The sequence below is a fragment of the Ovis aries genome, chromosome 2 (assembly GCF_016772045.2).
Source record: "Ovis aries strain OAR_USU_Benz2616 breed Rambouillet chromosome 2, ARS-UI_Ramb_v3.0, whole genome shotgun sequence".
In the NCBI taxonomy this organism is placed as follows: domain Eukaryota; kingdom Metazoa; phylum Chordata; class Mammalia; order Artiodactyla; family Bovidae; genus Ovis; species Ovis aries.
In genome coordinates, this window is record NC_056055.1 from 155,706,939 (window position 1) to 155,723,102 (window position 16,164).

The following is a 16,164-nucleotide window of genomic DNA, read 5'->3' on the forward strand; positions in this document are numbered from 1 at the left end:
AGAGGAAGCATTTGATAAAATGAAAAATTCAGTTGTTATTTATAATCCCAGCAAAATCAGAATTAAAATAAATTTCTTAACCTGGTGTATGATATTTACAAAAGACGCTATAATAAGGATCATTCTTAATAGTAAAATGGTGAAAGTTTTCCCTTTGATTTGAGAATAACAACAGTTTTTTCTTTCCATTTTCATTCAGCATTGTTCTAAACATTCTATCCAATTCAATAAGATGTGAAAAAAGTATAAAACTTGAGAACTATTAAATACTGTTATCTTTGACCACGGTATAATTCTTTATGTAGAAAATCTAAAAGAATCTGTTAAAAAAAATTGGAATTAATAAGCGAGTTTACTATTTGTTATATGCAAGGTCAGTGCAAAAATTATTTCCTTTATTTAAAAAGCAGGAAGAAAATTAAGTTTAAAAAAATATGTAATACATAATAATATTAAGCTGCATAAAACTTCTAGGAACAAATTAACCACAATGAGTAAGACTTTATGCAGAAAGCCAGAAAATATGATTGAGGAAAACCAAAAAGATCTAAATAAATAAAGCATGTACTTTATATATATATTCATAGATTAAAGGAGTCAAGTCATATTGTAATCATGCTGAATCTTCAGGAATTCATTTAATAATAGATTGAATACAATCCCAACCAAAACCCTAACTTTTCAGTCATATGTTACATAATAATTCTAAAATTCATATGAAATATGGAAAAGTCAAGATTCCTTGAATAAAAATATGATGGGAGGATATTTTTAATTGATATGTAAAATTAAATGTTTCTTGTGTACAATATTGTATTTTGACTTCTGTACACACTGTACACAAAACAGTGTGTTCACCACCTAAAAAGTTTAGTTCCATAAGTTACCATACTCCTGAGCCCCTTTACACATATCACCTTCCTCAAAACCCTCCCTTCCCCTCTGGTAGCCACTACTCTATTCTCTATATCTATGTGTTTGGTTTTGATTTGGTTTGTTCATGTATTCATTTTTCTTATATTCCACATATATTTCAACAACATCAATGAGCATTTAGGGTTTTATGCCAAGTAACTCAGCCAGGGAATGTGTTTTAATAGATAACAGGAATAATTAAAAAGCAGTCATAGTTAAAATACTGTCATAAGTAGTAAGATGAGACTAATAGAGCAATTAAAAAGAATAACTTCCCCAAAACACAGATATGTGGATATTTAATCTATGATATTGGCAATGAAGAGTAGTAGGCAAAGGAGAGAATTTTCAGTATGATTCTGTAACAACTAGATATCTGTTTGGAAGGAAAATAGGATTTCAGTTCTACTTTAAACCATTCACGAAAATCAACTGAACTGGAAAAATATAAATGTAAAGAGGTAAAAATATAATCAATATTAAAATTTAAAGCTTTTCTTCATCAAAAACTCCATTAAGAAATTGAAAAAGCAAGTCACAGAGAAGGAAAAGTTATTAAATTTATACAGTGTTCTTAATTCAAGTATAACTAATTTCTGCATAATAACTATTTTTACAAAAATAAAACCAGTAGAAAAATAAGCAAAAGCATCTGGACAGACAATTTATAGGAAATTATAACCATATGGCAATTAAACCATATAGCATGACTGCTTTTTTCAACAAGGAAATGTAAACTATACTTTCATCAGAATGGCTAAAGTTAAAAGGACTGATTAAATCAGTATTGGTAAGGATGAAACAGAATTCTCATATACTACTGAGTGGAGTATAGCTAGTATAACTACTTTGGAAAACTAGCAATATCTACTAAAATTAAAAATTTGGGGAGGGAGGTGGGAGGGGGGGTTGGGATGGGGAACACGTGTACATCAATCCACGTGGTGGATTCATGTTGATGTATGGCAAAACCAACACAATATTGTAAAGTAATTAGCCTGCAATTAAAACAAATAAGTTTAAATTTTAAAAAATTTGCATAAAATATAATAGCAATTTCACTGGAGAATATATACCCAATATAAATGCATGCAAATATGCAGCAATAAACATTTAAAAGAATTGCACAGCAGCATTATTCATAATTTCCCCGAGTATTTTTATACAATGGAATACCATGTAGCAATAAGAACTGATGAACCACAAAAAATATTAATAAGACTTAGAAATACATGTTCAGGAAAGGAAAGCAAACACAAAAGACTAACATATTGTATGTAGGTACATAAATCATGCTAAACTAAAATTCTGTATGTAGGGACCATAATGAAAGGTTGGCTTCATTGGTGGCTCAGTGGTAAAGAATCCACCTGCCAATGAAAGAAACATGGATTTGATCCCTGGGTTGGGAAGATCACTGGAGAAGGACATGGCAACTCCCTTCAGTAGTCTTGCCCGGAGAATCCCGTAGACAGAGGAGTCTGGCAGGCTATAGTCCGTGGAGTTGCAAAAGAGGTGGACGTGACTTAGTGACTGAACAACATTAACAACAAGGAAAGGTTAAGACTATCATGCAAAGCAAGGAAATAATTACTGCAAAAGTTACAAAACTGTTATCTGTCAGGCAACTGATGGAAAACAGGTTAATGTTCAGGAGAAGAAAAAGCAGTTCTGGAATGCAGAAAATGTCTTATCTCTTGATCTGTATGATGGAAGCATGGGTCTTTGCTTATAAAAGCTGTTGTTTTGCATGCTTAATATATAAAAATCCACAGCAAAAAAATTTTAAAGTAGCAGTAATTCTGTAATTAAAGTTTATAAATTAAAAATATACAATTGAGCCTTGATCAACATGGGTTTGAACCATATATAAATCACATAGACTTTTAAAAATAAATATAGTACTTGTATTTTCATTTCATAGATTTTTAAATTAACTAAGTATGGAAAACAGTTTGTATTCCATCAGAAATCATATTACATAATATGAAAAAAACAGTGTTTGAGTCCTGATTGTTAATCCAAACTGTTTAAAGTTCCTGCCTTTGGTTGAATCATTTATCAAGTCCTTTATTTTTAAGGCAGATTTGCAACTCCATGGGAATGGACACATCTAACTTCCCTCTCATGATGTTCAAGGGTCAACTGTATATGAGATAAAGTTCAATGAATATAACTAACATCTACAGAGAATTTACTCTGGTAGGAGCCACTGTAAGTACCTTATCTTAGTTAATCTTTACATATTTTGAAGGCATTAGTGTCTCCTTTCAGGGGTGCAAAGACTGAGGCAGAGAGAGCTTATATAGTTTACACAAGCCACACAGTTCAAGGCCTCATTTTAAGATCTGAACCCATGCATTAATATGGTTCTGGAGGCCATATGCTCTTCAGTAGTGCATTATGCCACTTCTCCAATATAGAAAAAGAGAGATACTCCCTATGCTGGGTGTTAGTTTTTTCTCTTGTCAAGATTATTGTTTAGTATGATTGGTAAACTAAGTCTGAAATACTGATCTGATGGGCTCAAGATACTAAATCTTTAATTCAGCACTTCATCCTTGTTTCATTTTAAGCTCTGTTAAGGAAGGAAGACAAATCACATTAAGATGACATATTTACTATTCTAATTTATAATTGAACAATATCATAAATTACACTGTTCCTGTTGCCCAGCATAGAAGTGAAAATGTACATAAGTTTCATCACTCACCATAGGGAAATTCTTCCCCAAAGGTCAGAATATTTTTCTCCCTACCAAAGACTTAGCTAAACAAAAGGTAAACTCTAAAAAAAAAAAAAAAAAAAAAAAAAATCTGTTCCTTTGACTGTTGGTAATGTCACTTTCCAATTCAGTCAATCTGGAAATCTTGGTTATTTTTTAGAGGAATGATGTAGAGTGGTTGTTAACTGCAGATCCTCTGGAGTTTGACTGGGTAGGCGCAAGTGCCAGCCTTGCTATTTTCTAGTTATCTGACCTGGACAATTTACTTAGATTCTGCCTTAGTTTCTGTTAGGCAAATGGGGAAGACATTAGTATCTATCATTCACGGTTGTTTGAAGTTTAAGTTAAATAATAAATACAAGTCATTCAAAACAGAGCCTGCCTACGTACGTGCTCAGTTGCTGTAGTCATGGCTGATTTTCTTCATCTCTATGGACTGTAGCTCACTAGTCTCCTCTATCCATGGGATTTCCCAGGCAAGAATATTGGATTGGGTTGTCATTTCCTTCTCCAGGGGATGGTCCTGACTCAGGGATTAAAACACGTCTCCTGCATTGGCAGGTGGGTTTTTTAATCGAGTCACTGGGGAAGCCCAAAACAGAGACTAGTACACAGCAAATGCTATACAAGTGTCAATTACTATTATTACTTCCTGACTCTATGTCCTTTTAAACCTTACCCACACCTATTCTTTTCTCTCCTTTCCCACTGCCACAACCTTGGTCTCACCCTCACCTCATTCTTCTTATAGTGCTACAGATTTCTGCAAATTGTTCTTCCTGACTACACCTGGAATCCACTGTGAAGAGAACACTAGGTTAATATTCAAATAAGAAACTTTAATTCGCATGATTGGCCTTATGAAATATTCCCTTTGTTTTGTCAATTGCCTACTAATTAGACTCAACTTTCTAATTCTGATGATCAGTATTTCCTACCAATGCGTTTCAGCCTCTTTTTCCAGTGTTATCTGTTTTCAATTCAAGACAAAAAAATTATTCCATTGTCAAACTAATTAATTAGCCATTCAATGAATGTGAAGCATGCCTTTTCACACCCAATCCTGCGTATACTACTGCCTTGACCTCTCTGTTAGTATTTTCCACCTGCATAAATATCTATAACAATCTCCAGGGTGAAATCTTGAACCAGTGCAGTTTAGAATTGTATCTCCTTTCTTAAAACTCCTCTAATGCTTCATTTTAAATATATATATGTTTATATAACCTTTCTGATTATTCCTCAAAATATTTGAAGTGACTTTATTAATTTGACTAGAGTATTTTGATGACATTGTATCTTAATACCACATCCTTTGCTTTCTTTATGCCTGCGTATATCTTGTTTCCTCAAATTACTAACAGAATTTTCTTCAATTGTCTCCTCCTGAAGCCATGAAATTAAAAGATGCTTGCTCCTTGGAAGAAAAGCTATAACCAACCTAGACAGCATATTAAAAAGCAGAGACATTACTTTGCCAACAAAGGTCCGTCTAGTCAAGGCTATAGTTTTTCCATTAGTCATGTATGGATGTGAGAGTTGGACCATAAGGAAAACTGAGCACCACAGAATTGATGCTTTTGAACTGTGGTGTTCCAGAAGACTCTTGAGAGTCCTTTGGACTGCAAGGAGATCAAACCAGTCAATCCAAAAGAAAATCAGTCCTAAATATTCATTGGAAGGACTGATACTAAAACTCCAATACTTTGGTCACCTGATGTGAAGAACTGACTCATTTGAAAAAACCCTGATGCTGGGAAAGATTGAAGGCAGGAGGAGAAGGGGATGACAAAGGATGAGATAGTTGGATGGCATCATCAACTCGATGGACATGAGTCTGAGGAAGCTCTAGGAGTTGGTGATGCACAGGGAAGCCTGGAGTCCATGGGGCTGCAAACAGTCAGATATGACTGAATGACTAAACTGATACTGAACAAGCACCTACTCTTGTAACCAACACAGTGCCTCTCATATCATAGTAGCATGTGACAAGTATTTATTGAATTAAATGAAATAAAAATACTAAATGTGAACACTAGCTTTGTCTTTCAGAGACCAATTCTGGAAAACAAAGGTAGACATATTCTCTAAATCCTTTGGTAAAAACCAAGATGAGTATGAGAAAAACCAAACACCTGACTTACTCATTTTTAGAGTAAAAATATTTTGTATACTAAGAAGTTTGAAAATATCCCTCAGGTGAAATACTGCTAATGGTTCAGTTCAAGAGGTGATGTGTAAAGGCACTGGGATTGGTAGGTGACTAACATGGCAAAAGATGAAGACCGCTAATGAGTGAAAGGGAAAGTATCAGTGTGGCTGGTGTGTTGTAAAGGATGTGCTTGAGCTCAGACACACCTGGAAATGGTGAACAGGGAAAGGATTAAGTCAAGATGGACTCTCCAATTTGAACCTCTCTACATTGTATGAGATGAGTGCAATTGTACGGTAGTTTTAGCATTCTTTTCCATTGCCTTTCTTTGGAATTGGAATGAAAACTGACCTTTTCCAGTCCTGTGGCCACTGCTGAGTTTTCCAAATTTGTTGGCATATTGAGTGCAGCACTTTCACAGCATCATCTTTCAGGATTTGAAACAGCTCCACTGGAATTCCATCACCTCTACTAGCTTTCTTCGTAGTGATGCTTTCTAAGGCCCACTTGACTTCACATTCCAAGATGTCTGGTTCTAGATGAGTGATCACATCATCACGATTATCTGGGTTGTGAAGATCTTTTTGTACAGTTCTTCCGTGTATTCTTGCCACCTCTTCTTAATATCTTCTTCTTCTGTTAGGCCCAGACCACTTCTGTCCTTTATCGAGCCCATCTTTGTAAGAAATGTTCCTTTGGTATCTCTAATTTTCTTGAAGACATCTCTAGTCTTTCGCATTCTGTTGTTTTCCTCTATTTCTTTGCATTGATCGCTGAAGAAGGCTTTCTTATCTCTTTTTGCTATTCTTTGGAACTCTGCATTCAGATGCTTATATCTTTCCTTTTCTCCTTTGCTTTTCCCCTCTCTTCTTATCACAGCTATTTGTAAGGCCTCCCCAGACAGCCATTTTGCTTTTTTGCATTTCTTTTCCAAGGGGATGGTCTTGATCCCTGTCTCCTGTACAATGTCACGAACCTCATTCCATAGTTCATCAGGCACTCTAACTATCAGATTTAGGCCCTTAAATCTATTTCTCACTTCCACTGTATAATCATAAGGGATTTGATTTAGGTCATACCTGAATGGTCTAGTGGTTTTCCCTATTTTCTTCAATTTGAGTCTGAATTTGGTAATAAGGAGTTCATGATCTGAGCCACAGTCAGCTCCTGGTCTTGTTTTTGTTGACTGTATAGAGCTTTTCCATCTTTGGCTGGAAAGAATATAATCAATCTGATTTTCGTGTTGACCATCTGGTGATGTCCATGTGTAGAGTCTTCTCTTGTGTTGTTGGAAGGGGGTGTTTGCTATGACCAGTACATTTTCTTGGCAAAACTCTATTAGCCTTTGCCCTGCTTCATTCCGCATTCCAAGGCCAAATTTTCCTGTTACTCCAGGTGCTTCTTGACTTCCTACTTTTGCATTCCAGTCCCCTATAATGAAAAGGACATCTTTGTTGGGTGTTAGTTCTAAAAGGTGTTGTAGGTCTTCGTAAAACCATTCAACTTCAGTTTCTTCAGCGTCACTGGTTGCGGCATAGGCTTGGATAACTGTGATATTGAATGGTTTGCCTTGGAGACGAACAGAGATCATTCTGTCGTTTTTGAGATTGCATCCAAGTACAGCATTTCGAACTCTTTTGTTGAGCATGATGGCTACTCCATTTCTTCTGAGGGATTCTTGCCCACAGTAGTAGATATAATGGTCATCTGAGTTAAATTCACCCATTCCAGTCCATTTTAGTTTGCTGATTCCTAGAATGTCGACATTCACTCTTGCCATCTCTTGTTTGACCACTTCCAATTTGCTTTGATTCATGGACCTGACATGAATCAAGGCAAATTCATGTCAAGGGCAGTGCCCGGGAGGAGCCATCCCACACCCAAAGCCAGGGGTAGCAGCCAGGAGGAGCAACCCCACTCCTGAGGCCAGGGGTAGTGGCCGAGAGGAACAACCCCATGTCCAAGGAGAGGTGGCTGCGAGGGCACAGGAGGGCCTAGAGGAGCTATCCCGCATTGAAGGTCAGGAAGCCTGGTGGTGAGGAGATACCCTTCATCCAAGGTAAGGAGCAGTGGCTGTGCTTTGCTGGAGCAGCCATGAAGAGATACCCCACGCCCAAGGTAAGAGAAACCCAAGTAAGATGGTAGGTGTTGCAAGAGGGAATCAGAGGGCAGACACAATGAAACCATACTCACAGAAAACTAGTCAATCTAATCACACTAGGACCACAGCCTTGTCTAACTCAATGAAACTAAGCCATGCCTGTGGGGCCACCCAAGACAGGCGGGTCATGGTGGAGAGTTCTGACAGAATGTGTCCACTGGAGAAGGGAATGGCAAACCACTTCAGTATTCTTGCCTTGAGAACCCCATGAACAGTATGAAAAGGCAAAATGATAGGATACTGAAAGAGGAACTCCCCAGGTCAGTAGGTGCCCAACACACTACTGGAGATCAGTGGAGGAATAACTCCAGAAAGAATGAAGGGATGGAGCCAAAGCAAAAACAATACCCAGAAGTAAGATTAACAGAAGCATAAAATAGGTATATGGCCTTAGGGAAGAAACTTTCTTTTCCCCCCAGGATTTCTTTACTCATGCAGCATTTTTTCAAGGCAGCTTTGTGTTGCTGAGTGGTCCTACCAACATTTAGTATAAGGCAATTGTTATTTGTTTAGTTGAAATTCAATCATCAACTATTTACTAAATAATTAATATCTATGATCTGAGGTTGAAGAGTAAGGTTTTTATGCAAATAAAGAGAGACCAGTCATTGAATTTTAGTGCTTACTATTGGATTAAGAGGATAAAGGAAAAAAGCTATAGCATTAGATCAATCTCTTTAAAAAAAAAAACCAGAAGATTCAAATAGACATTTTTTCAAAGAAGACATACAGATGGTAAAGAAGCACATGAATAGATGCTCAACATCACTAATCATCAAGAAAATACTAGTCAAAACAACAATGAGGTATCATCTCACATATATTAGAATGGCTACTATCAAAAAGACAAGAAATAATAAATGCTGGCAAGAATTTGGAAAAAAGGAAACCCGTGTACACTGTTTCTGAAAATGTCGATTTGTGCAGTCACTGTGGAAAATAACATGCAAGATTATTAAAAAATTACAAATAGTAATATCGCATGCTCCAGCAATTCCATTTCAGGCTGTTTATCAGAAGAAAATGAAACTGCTAACTTGAAAAGATATATGCAACGCCACAATCACTGCAGCTTTATTTCCAATGGTCAAGATATGAAAACAATACAAGTGTCCACTGATGAGTGAATGGCTAGAGAGGATGTGGTGTATATACGATGCATGTGTGTATATGTATCTGTACACGCCATATATGTGGAATACTATTTGGCCATGAAAAAGAATGAAATACTGCCATATGTAACAGCATGAACAGATCTTGAGGGTATTATGCTAAGCGAAATAAGTCAGGCAGAGAAAGATAAATACCATATCATCTCATTTACATGTGGAATTTAAAAACAAACCACCCAAGTTCATAGATACTGAGAACAGATTGGTGATTGCCAGAAGAGAAGGTGAGGGGGTGGCAGAAACAGGTGATAGGGATCAAAAGTATAAACATCCAGCTCTAAAATAAAAAAGTCATGGGAATGTGATGTACAGCATGGTGACTATAATTAATAAAATTATAGCATATTTGAAAGTTGCTAAAGAGTAAATCTTAAAAGTCCTCATCACAGGAAAAAAAAAATTTATAAGGATGTATAGCTATAGATGTTAACTAAACTTATTGTGGTGATCATTTTTCAATATATACAAGTATTGAATCATATTGTATACCTGAAACAGATACAATGTTTATGCCAATAATGCTTCAATAAAACAAATTAGATCAGGGCTACCCTGGTGGATCAGTGGTAAAGAATCACCTGCCAGGGCAGGAGACATGGGTTCAATATCTGGTCCAGGAAGATCCCACATGTCACAGGGCCACAACTACTGACCCTGTGCTCCAGAGCCCAGGAGCTACAACTACTGAGCCTGTGGGTCACAACTACTGAAGTCTGTGCATCTTGCAGTCCCCACTTGGCAGCATGAGAAGCCCCTGCAGTGAGAAGCCTGTGCACTGCAACTAAAGAGTAGCCCCTGCTAGCCGCAACTAGGGAAAGCCCTTGCTTTGTGTTGACCCAGCACAGCCAAAATATGAATAAATAAATAAATTTATATTAAAAAATTAGATCAACCTCAAGCTTTGCTCCCATAAATGATAAATTTAAATTTTCTGTGGTGCATTTCCCTTGTATGAAGAATGGAGGTAATAACATACCTACCTCATTATATTATTGCTTAGATCAACTGAGATATTGAATGTAAAGTACATGGGATAGAATCGATACTTAATATGGATTTTTTTTCTTGCCTATAGCTCTTTAGTTTCCATAAATTGTTTAACAAAACATTGGATGAGATTTTTCCCAATTATTTGACAATCGTTTTGACAATTTTCTTTATTTTATATCTATAAGTTTGCCTGGCCTCCTTCAAAACAAGCATTTAAGATTCCATAAACACAAAACTCCCCACCTCTCATATTCAAAGAGTACACAAACACGCTTTGGGCCTAGATTTGTAACCATCACAGAATAGGACATACATTCTGTTTGACTAAATAGTTTGCTTCTTCACTAAAAGTTCAAAGGAGGAAAAGTAGCTACTAAGAGCATCTTAATTTGTGTATGAAGAAGGCTACGGTTTAGTTTCCTTCTGAGCATGTCAATTAACAGTATTTGCTGAGTAACTTTGTTGTATATTTTATATGATGTAATCAAGAAGTTAAGATGCTTATTAACATACATACTTGAATTGAAATATCCAAATGAATCAGTCCCAATGTAATAATCATGTACATTTATTGACCATTAACTATGCAGTTGGAACTGTGCTATAGTTTACATGTATAAACTCACCACAAATTAGGTAGTTCCTAATTTTTACCCATTTTAAAGATACATTAAGTAATTTACTGTAAGTCACACAGCTGAAACACTGAATAAGTGATAAACCCAGAATTTAAACCCAGGTGATCTGAATCCAGAGTCAAAATTCTTAAAACACTACACCATGCCACCTTTTTGAAAAAGTTGTTATACTGCAAAACAACATATATATATATATATATATATATATATATATCAATGTTGCCATTATTGTCTCTCCATTTTTTGGAAATTTTATTTTGAATTGTACGCCAGATTATCCCAGTTCATCAAACAAGGAATTTGAGCTCACAGAGTCTAGGACTCTATGATCTTATGGTTCCTTTCAACTCTAAAATAATAATATAAGAGCACTCGTGGGTTTTTTTCAGTATATGAAATAGGACTTTCAGAGAGCTTCAGAAGTCTAATTCTGAACACTTTTCATCAAAGAATAATTTAGATGACTTATAAACTTCCTTTCGGAATCAAGTTATTTTCACTTATTTCCTACTAGTTAAAGCAATCTAAGTCAGGAATTGGAAACATTATTTGAAATGGAAGTAATGACATGACAGACAATACAGGAAAAAAAAATCTGTAACACTTCTGTGATATTGCTTACACAAAACAAAAATCCAAAGAAATAATTAGAAAATATTTGTATTCTTAAATATTCAGACTCAACTAAAATTAATTTTACTTTTTCTAAGTTATTGGTGAAGGTAAAATTTTTTGAAAAGCCTGTGTTTTCATCAAAGCCAATGACTTCACTTTGAATAGATACTGAGCAGGTATTAAAACATCTTAAATCTCAATTTTCTCATGTATAAAATGGGAATAAGAATAGTGATCTTTAAATGTTTGGGGGAGAATTAAGACAAAATACATAAACTGCCTGATACCTAGCAAATCTTAATCCTCAGAAAATTGAAATATTTAATTCAATACTCCTCTTTAAAATTTCCATAGCAACACTGGCTAATAACACTAATTTTTTTTCTACATGCTTCTCAACTTATGATTAAAAGGAAAAAGACTCACTTAAATAATAAGTGATAAAAATTATGTACCAGTTATGTACATAGAACAAAAGTAAAATCAGTCATCAGAAATCATGAAATTATGTAACTTAATTGAGACTAGCAAATAGCTCAAATTTTTCTCTTTTACATACATTTTTCCTCAGTATTCACAAATATCAAGAACTGTAAATAGAAATGTATTCTTTTATGGCTGTGTGCCAAATTTATTCAGCATGACTGCAATTGAGTGGAAAAATAAAAATACATATTACTTACTGTATGTGGCACTTGGCAATTTCAGAATGATTTGCAAACATTCATCCTCAGAATACTCCTACAAAATGCATCTGTGAAAAGAAAGAAATACAGAAGAGTAAGCAATTTGCCAAGGTCACAGAAACTCTAATGCAAACCGACACTCATTCAGACATCATATATTTTAACATACTGAAATAAGGTTTTGCAAAATATAGATTATACATCTAGCATATTATAGTAGGCTGATGAACAGAAATGTTCCCAACTATATGCAAATCTTCTACACATCAGTCAAGGAGGACACTCTTGAGATGAGACTGCACGTGGACTTTTAAAATCCATGTAAGAAACACAGGCCCCCAGAATGAAGCAGAATAACGTAAGAGCAATTCGAAAATATGAGGTATTTGTAAGTGAATTTAGTTGGAGTTTTTAGGTGGTTGTTACATAATTCAAGTTTTGAAAATGTATTTCTGTCTAATAAATGAAGATCCCTGAGTCAGAGGAGAATTTTGCTTGATTTATTCAGAGAATAAACTGATTTACTATGTAAATATGCTTCAATTCTAATTGAAAACTATGTACTGAGAAAAGCTCAGACATGCCACTTGCACACCTCACAAAAATAAACAAACATTTATTTCTTTTTTTTTTCCCCCAGAAGGCCAACTGTAAGGAGAAAGTCATTTAATCAGATTTCATTAATTAATATGTTTGTTTAAAGGAAAGATGTATGGGAAAGCACAGCAATTTCAAAGTACAAAATATTTCAAAACATAAGTGAATTTTATGCTTCTGGGTATGCTGTTTTATAAAAGAACTATTCAAATGAAATAAAACACAACTTAATGATAATTAAAGTAACCCTTCAAAGTACAATGTGTTGTTTCCGACAGTTCAAACACACTATAGACAATACAAATAAAAATTAAGTAGCAAGCATCTTTAGAGAGACATTAGTTCTCAGCAGATAGTAGAATTTCTGCCCAGAGATTTGGCTCTTTGTAGGACGAAGCAGAAATACCAGCTTAGCAAATCAACAGTTCAACAAGCAGAACAGGCATTATGAGTAGAACATCTAATTAATCGATCTTCTAGTGTGTGAAAGAGAAGAGGATGGCACTGGCCTCTGCCTTGCACAGGAATGAATGATGGTACTAATACTCAACAGAGAGCTTCTCAAATAAGATGAAACTAGAGAGTTACTGAGTTCATAGGTAAATGTCAAAAGTATATCAAGAAATTTTATGAAACCTGTATTTTTATAAATTTCATTTTTCTAAGTTTAAAACTCAGAGTTTTAAGTAGAAGAGACTGATACAAACTCACATTCACACATTGTTTCAATAGAATTACAAAGTTATAACAACTGGCAGATGTGTGTATTCCTTCATGCTGTAGCAGAGTCATCCTCCTAGGCAAGAGAATTCAAACTAACCTTAATCCCATGACTTGCCCAATTTGACACAGCTAAGAAGCAGTGATTCTGAGCGTAGAGTCAGCCACTTCCAACCTCAATTTCTTCTCACTACAACAGCTACTAGTCCCTACACCTCATGCAGAGCAGAAGCTGCAAACTGGGGCATAACAACCAAAACTGGTGTAAGGCAGTTTTTTAAAAAATTCTACACCATGATTTTAAAATATTAAAAAATGTTCAAAAGCAAGCAATTTCTCATAAGAGTCCTAATTTCTATCTTTTTTTTTGAAAGAGCAAATATATCTTAAGTCTGGGTTCACAGCTTCCAGAGAGAAGAAAAATGATTGCTGTTCTCACATGAGACATGCCTCCTGCACTCATCTAATTCCTAATTTGCAAACTCTCTTCTACTCTGCAATTTTCAAGCATCAGAATGTTTTGCTCCTGATCCAAACCTCCCTTACCTACCAGCTATGATCAGACCTCTTTGCAGTGAAACTCAAAGAACGATATTAATTATGTTCCAAGAGCTTATTTCATTAGTTTAAGTGACTGCTTCTAATTACATTTCATGATATTGTCATAATCAAATGTTATTGATTAGATACCTTATTTCTACCTACATATACATTTTTAAAAGTCAGGGGCTTGAATTTCCAGATATTTAAATACATAGCTGATAATTTTTAAATCTAAAGGAGAATTTTTTTAATACAATTGGCTGGTACATAATCATAAGTTTTAATCATCTCAAATCATAATTTTTTTATTTATAGTGGACATATTTTTCAGAGAGACAACTCCTGGGTTAAGTGGTGTGCTAGTCAATAAATAATTATAAATAATAAAGAAAAAAGCCTTCAATTTAAGTAATCTAGGTTAAGACAACGATGACCACTAAAGGTAAAGCAATGCAGCCCACAAAGTCTGGTTACATCATGGCATATGGCAAATAACTTACAATGCCAATATGTTTTATGGAATGCTTAAAAAATATGGGCCTGGAATTTGAGGTAGTTGTGGTAATAATAGCCACCTAAATCTGAAACTTTCCACACATACTGTAAAATATACAGCCAACAAAAACAAATAAAAACACACAAATTCTAGGCCTTCAGCATAACTAGAAGTTGGAGGACAATAAAAATGTCAGATTACCAGTAAACAGAAAATTAAACACCAGTATCTTTCAAGCTGTATTACAGTGATCTAAAGGGTCTAGAAACTGAGGGAGAGAAGAAAAGAAAACAAAGGTCCTAAGAGTGACATAAAATTCACCAGCTGAAAGTCCACTGAAACTCTGATAGTGTCGAAAAACTATCCTGACATATTAGAACACAAAGATAGGGAGAATATTTAAAAAGATGTAGAATTCAAGGTGATGCCTTCTTTTTGTTGTTTTTTCCTCAGGGAGGAGTAAGGCATTTTAAAATGGTGGGCCTGGGATTTTCCTGGCAGTCCAGGAAATACACCACGCTTCCATTGCAGGGGGCATGCATTTGATCACTGCTGAGTGAACTAAAATCCCACATGCCATGTGCAGAGCAGCCAAAAAATAGAAAAAAAATAAATGATAGGACTATTTCAAAAGGATCCTGGCCTCAGCTTAAAGAAATTCTCACAATTCAAATCTGGGAAGTCGGAAAATCAGAATAAATAATTATCATAAAGAATTAAACTTCATTACAGAGTATAAATTATAAATAAAATAAATGAATAAAGTATATAGGGAAGAATTGGAAAATTCTTTCCTTGCACAGAATACACCCTAGAGTTACAAAATCAACATTAAACACATATTTTTAATATTATTATAATTAACTGATTAAGTCAGGAAAATATCTCTGGATTAGCACTTGTAGGTGAACGTGTATTGACAAACAGGATATTCCCATAGTCTTAAAGTATCTTCCCCCAAATCACTTATAATAGAGAAAACAGTAGCCTTCAATGGAAAAACAAGACCGCCTTAAATAAGTGATCAAGGAATAATCATTAAAATGGAACAAACCCACAAAACAAGTCTCCAAGTATGAAGCACTTGAGAAGGACACAACATCATTTCTGTGATACGTCTGCCAAAAACGTGCAAACTGAATCAATCATTAGGAAATATCTGGCAAATGCAAACTGACGAAAGTCTAAAAATATCTGACCTGAACTCGACAAAGTCATTAAAAACTGAAGTTTAAAAAAGACATAAAAACCAAATACACGTGTGATCCTACTGTGAGTTACTAATACATGATAGCATTTTGTTAAAATGATATTCTTAATGGTTAAAATTGTACTATAGTTATACGGGAAAATGTACTTATTCTTAGGAAATACACACTAAAGTACTTCAAGTAAAGAAGCATGCAAAGCAGGCACTCTGGGCCAACCCAGAGAGACAGGGTAGAGAGGGAGGTGGGTGGGGGTCAGGATAGGGAGGACACATGTATACCTGTATCTGATTCATATTGCTTTATGGCAAAAAACATTACAATAGTGTAAAGTAATTATCCTCCAATTAAAACATCAATTAAAAAAATAAATGAATAAAAATAAAAAAGAAGCGTGATGTCTATAACTTATTCCCAAAAGATTCAGGGCAACGTTATCTATATGTACACATACATATGCATATATAATTATGCAATTATAGAATGCATATACAGGTTTATATATATATGTGTGTGTGTGAATATATATATATATATAAGCATATA

At 34.9% G+C, this 16,164-nt stretch overlaps 1 protein-coding gene across 6 annotated transcripts in view; it reads right to left on the bottom strand.

Annotated features, from left to right (window-relative positions):
- Positions 1–16,164, bottom strand: part of GALNT13 (polypeptide N-acetylgalactosaminyltransferase 13) — a 652,766-nt gene that overhangs the window by 609,352 nt on the left and 27,250 nt on the right. For all 6 annotated transcript variants that reach the window (XM_042243853.2, XM_042243852.2, XM_042243851.2 and 3 more), the window contains exon 2: positions 12,052–12,122. The gene's annotated coding sequence lies outside the window, so the exon portion shown is untranslated. The remainder of the gene's footprint in view (positions 1–12,051; positions 12,123–16,164) is intronic.